Genomic DNA, 6,000 nt, shown 5'->3' on the forward strand with positions numbered 1-6,000 from the left:
ACGTCTTCGCGACTTTCATTCCTTCTATACTTTTCATCCATCTGGCACATTCTTGATTGCAGTAAACTGGTTCGAACATTGCGGATCGTATCTTCATCCCTCAGCTCAACATTGCCATGTTTTAATGCCGCAATAATTCCTGTATAGAGCGTTGTTTCAATTGCGTTAAGGCATGACCTTGCGTCAATTTTGTCATTGTATCCCGCTTTGCATCGTAGGCGGCTAAAGAAAAGCTCTATATCATTGCTTGGCAGGTTTCTCGTCAAGACATAATGAAAATTTATACTTATGAGGTATTTTACGCAGGTCACAGTGGATTGGGTAATCTAGACCAACGCCTGATATGTTTCCCTCATGAATCTTTTCTCTTTCTCGGGACGAATTTGAATGTTCTTGATATATATTGTACCAGGAAAAGTTTTTGGGTAAAGGGCATGAGTAGGACCTCAGGGAGTGGAACTTGGTTTTGGAGCCGATACAGAGTAGGATAGACTCGCAGAGCGAATAATAGATGGTTAAAAAAATTTTTTTCAAAACAACTTATTAATTCTTCACCCTGCAATATGATTATTGGAATCAAATCTGGCATTGAAATTAAAAGTTTGAACGTAATCTTCCTGAATTCTGTTCATGAAAATGGAATAAATATCACTGATTCCAAAGTCTTTCATATGTGAGAATATGAGGTATTGGATTTCCACATAAAGTCTTTCTAAACCTAAGCACACACTTGTAATTGTAAGTGGATATGAGAAATTAAATTTCTGTTAAAAGTTTTCAGTTCTCAGTTTGTAAACCTTGATATATAGCACACTTGAAAAGCCTAAAATCTTTCTACGAGATATGAAACTGAAATTTGAAATTAAATTAATCACTTCTGAGAAATTATGAGAACTCTGAAATATTTGTTCACACGCGGCACTGAAGTTTCCACTGTTCAAAATTAATGAAAAAAATTTTAGTCAGTTTGCTACTACTCACTTACTGAGAGAAATGTTGCTACAAAATGTCGAAGGATGGACATCTGGAATGTTCCGTGGAGAATCAGGATCGGCGATGTTCCCTTAACACACCATGTTGACGTTCCCGATGAGGTGATGATGGCTGGAACTGGATCATGTAGAATTGCAGCTTGTTAGGGTGATTTTTCGCACACGAAATATTCACTTAGTGCGAGTAGTTATCACTGACACTGTCATTAACTGTTGAACACTACTTATGGCGTATGAAGAATCACAGTCCTTCCTGTATGAAATACTATTTAAAGTCGTTACTGAAACGTTCATAATTACACAGTTCACACTTGAAAAGGCAAATCATAGTCGATAATCACAGTCTTTGAACACAGTCATTAAGACACTAAGGATTATTTTCTGCTTATCTTGTTATATTACCTCAGAAAAAGTTCTTAATTTTCACTCAAATTACTACTGTAAGTCGTATACTGATGTGGCGTGAATAAAGAAATACAGTTCAATACTCGAAAAGAAATGAGTTAGGGTGATTCTACACATTAGTTTCTGTAGAAGTTCAATATCATTTGAAGTAACCTAAGTCTACACGTAATGACATATTCTGTGAACGTTAAATAGTTGATATTTGCACTTCAATAAGTTCACTCGTATTATATTCTTAAATGTGTTCAGGATTAGACTGTAGTCGCGACGCGATGTACTAAATACAGTGCGACGTCTTTTATAATTCTGTCGGCGATATAACTTCGCGTTCCGGAAATGTGACGGCAAGTACTTTCACCATGACTGCGCGAACATACTGTACGCGGGTCGGTCTCTCCTCTGTCTCACTCACACACAGCTGTATACTCGTCCTTGTACTGGCCTGCTTGCTGGCTGGGCTTGACATATATAGATACCAGCGCTGGGAGGGGTAGCATCTCTTGGCCATGTGACCGTGAGTGCGTAATTTCGTTGAGACTTTAAATTATTATAACTCAACAACCATGGGATGAATTAATTCGAAATTCACAGGGATTACCTTTTATGACGTCCGCTATGATTCAGCGTTTGTCCCGTTGAAATTGGTTAAGGCGTTGAAAAGCTGGTAAAAGAAAATTCTTTTCGAGAAATATCTCTAGGGGAGGTGAGCTTCGAGCGACAGGTGACGTCACTTGACTCCGCCTAGTGCACTCGTGGGGTCTGGCACACACTGGAACATTCTTTACATAGATGTTCGTACGTTCGTCGGATCTTTTATGCTGGAATAACGTTTCTTTCGATTGATATGGACCAGGACCTAGGCTTTCCTGGTACAATATATAACAAGAAATCATTAATTAACCAACCGAGGCGTTCATCTTCAATGTTAAAAATGCCAGTTTGTTCTCATTCCTGGAATATGTCCCGTACGAGGTGATGCAGATATCATGCTCATCGAACCACTTCATAAAATGCTCCATAAAACAAATTGTTTCTTTTAAACTCTCCCTGTCTTTAATGCTCTCGGAACAAACCACCTCCATACTGTTCAAACCAGCGATTGTTTCGGAGGGAAATACAATTTTCGTTCTTGCTACATTCGTTTTCTCCAAATTTGTCGGCTTCATAACTGAAGATTTCTGATGTCTGACAAGACCTCTCAAATGATCGCCGGTCGCGGTAGAATTGTTTACAAAAATGCCTCTCGTAACAAATGTTGGGATCGCATGTTCCTTATGACGTGACTGGGATCAATACTAATGCTAAGGCGTAATGCTTCCTTCGCATAATGTTTCGGACATCGAAACATTTATCTGGGAATTGTCGGTCACAATTCAGATCACTCTGAAACCACACTCTTCGACAGCATTTAAAGCATCCATATTTAATTTTGCATGTTGTGAACCCGTAACGGATGAAGTGAAATAGAAAGACACCAGTATTCTGTAATATGTAGAGAGTCCCTTGAACAAAATATGGAGTAGTTTATTGGCCAACTTATCTTCGATTCCAAGAGCGTCAATGTTATTCAGTCCAATAAACATACCTATTTTCCTGTCATACATTAGTCTCGGCTATATGGATATTTGATCTATCATAAGGGAACCTACCTTTTCGTTATCGTTCACCAACGACAGTTTTTCTGCCAGTAACCGGGCTTTAGTTAGCGAAGTTATACCTGTCTCCCTATTGAGTATCTAACATACTATTTCAATGTTCTTGGACGAGGAATTTGCAAAATATCGACTGTTCTGAGAAGCCGATAACCCGTTGCCGACCTTGAAGATAGCAGCACACAAATTTTAACTTCAGTCTCCTGGTATTTAGACGTAATTTTTCCAAAGCTCTGAAGTTGCTCTAACAAAAACTTTGCTTTCATATTACCTCCCTCATCTCCCTTCTGAATTTTAGAAACTGGACTTGCAAGACTTCCGGGATCCTTCTTTACCTTACTAAGTTCTGCTTCCAAGTCACTGAGTTTCACGCGCAACCTAATATGGTCACGTGCTTTCTATTTCATCTGATCTCCTTCCTCAGTTTCCTGGTGATGTATTTTGGTACTGTTGGTTTTAGGACGGGAGAAAACTATGTACCTACTGTTGTGGTGCCTACAATTTTCAGGCCAGATTCTTCAGTATTATCAGACACAGGAGAATCAGATTGCCCCGCACAAATTCTCTTATTTCTTATATACTCATTTTCACTTTCCGGTTTTTCAAGCTTTCTTTCCTCTGGAGCCTTCCTACATTCTAAAGTGACTTGTTTGTGTTTAGGAAACTCTGTAAAAACTGATGGGACTTTATTAGGCAGGAGCGTCGTTTTAGATGTACATTAAATTCTTTTACTCTGAAGTATTTCCTGCACTCCCTCGATTTTCTGTAGGAAACCAGAGAGATACCGGTTTGTCTCCTCCGCGAGATATAGCAACAAGCCACCGTTCTTTTAAAGCACTATTCACTGGAAACTTGTGAAATGAAATTCCACTACCTTCAATTTCTCGTGAATGACAATAAGGAACACAGCAATAAATCATGATTGAAACACCGAGTGCTTATTATCACAAGAATACACACATTCACAACCAACTCGATAAACACGTTTAAAGGCGCGAACATGGTAAACAGGGGGAAGAAAGCGGCTCGGCATTGAACTGCAATGTGACCACTTCGATAGCGTTTTACGGGCTTTATTTCCAGGTTTTGTATTATTAAGTAGGCGACGGTTCAGCATGGATCTTGTGACAAGTGCTTGTGAAAATTCGCTAATGTGTAGCTAGTTATGATGCTTACTAAGAAACCACGTGTTCTAAATGTTGCTTAAGATCAATTTTTGTTGTAGTGCCAATAATCATGCTTATCATGCCATGTTTGAAACATATCAAGAAAATTTGTTGTTTAATTGAAGCTGTTCCTGTCACCGGTTTCTTCTGGGGTTCCTTTCTTCAAATTTCTTAGGTCAGCAATACTGTCTATCGAGAATATTGCTTTAGCTTTTGAAACATTCATCTTTTCCAAATTTGTACGGTATACTACTTTTGTAGTTAATTTCCGCACAGTTTCCCTGTCAACCTTATTTGCAGGCGATGCAGCTTTTTCGCATGCTTTTCAGTTACCACGTCACCATTTACTTTAAAATTTCTACTCAAGCATTGTGATATTTCATTTTTTAATATATGGCTAGGGTCAGAATTAAAAAATATAGGCCTGCTGGGATCTAATGGATGCTGAATTTGATGTACAATGTTTGCCTTCTTTCCACACAAGGAATGAAACATGGCAACATTCACTTGACGATAATTCTCTGTCACAATTCAATATAGCACATGTTATGACCATACACGAATGACATTTATAATTAAAAACGAACACCTTGCTTACACAAACACTGTATTGAAAGTGTCTTGTGAAACACTGACATAAAGCAACATCTACAATGAATAACTCAGTTTCTATACAAATGCTGTGGTCGAGATGCGTGCATTCTACTCTGATATAACAGTCTCCCACGCTTAATTTTGAAGAAGAGAATTTGGTGATCATTTAAGTAACATAGTCCTTAAGGTACTGCGGCGGACGGCGTGTCCTATCTGGTCGGCAGGTTAGGTTTGGGGGTGGAAGTCCGTTTTCTTCTGCTTCAAGTCTTCGATTTTGCATGTATTCTTTTGCCTCGAGTCCTTGATTACTCCCAGTGATTGGCTCATTCATCCAGTCAGTGAAGATGAATGGTTGTTTATATTCAGGATGTTGTTCTTGTTGACTTGGGCCTAATTGTTGATCAGTGATTGTACCTGTCTTCTTCGGAACCTCCGTTCTAAGTATTTGGTCAATATGTCTTTTGAGGCTATAACCATCGTCTAGCTGAATCTGGTAATGTAAATGACCGAACTTTCCAATGACTACTCCATACCATGACATTTTATTCCCCTCATAGAATTTCACTTGGACTCTGCCTCCCACGCTTAGATTGCGATGTCCATGAGTCTCCTCTTGATTTGCTTCCTGTTTGATTGGACGAATAACGTCTAGTTTCATCCGTAATGGTCTGTTCATGTACAGTTCAGCTGGTGATTTTCCACACTCTAGAGGGGTGGCACCATATTTCAGAAGGATCTCTTGCACTTTTCTGGATATAGACAAGGGCTCATTCGACATAGCTTTTAGTCGACGTTTTAGCATCTGGATGTTTCTTTCAGCCATTCCATTAGTTGCGGGATGTCCAGGAGCTGTGAATTTTTGGAACATACCGTGTTCCCTACAGAACAATTTGAATAGGTCACTTACAAAAATTGTAGCGTTATCAGAGACTATCGTTATTGGGAATCCATGAAATGAAAATATTTCTCTTAATAGCACAATTGTCTTCACAGATGTCGGAGCTTCTCGAATTACTTTGATTTCTGCTCACCTGGATTTTGCATCAACAATTAGAAGGAAGTAGGAACCTTGAAATGGAGCTGCATAATCCATGTGGACGCGGCTCCAGTTGTCTGTAGGGACGTCCCAATGGTGAATCGGTGCTTTCGTTGGAGAGGATCGAATGTCAGGGCAGGTCTGACAAGATTTTT

This window comes from Anabrus simplex, chromosome 3, assembly GCF_040414725.1.
Source record: "Anabrus simplex isolate iqAnaSimp1 chromosome 3, ASM4041472v1, whole genome shotgun sequence".
Taxonomy (NCBI): Eukaryota; Metazoa; Arthropoda; class Insecta; order Orthoptera; family Tettigoniidae; genus Anabrus; species Anabrus simplex.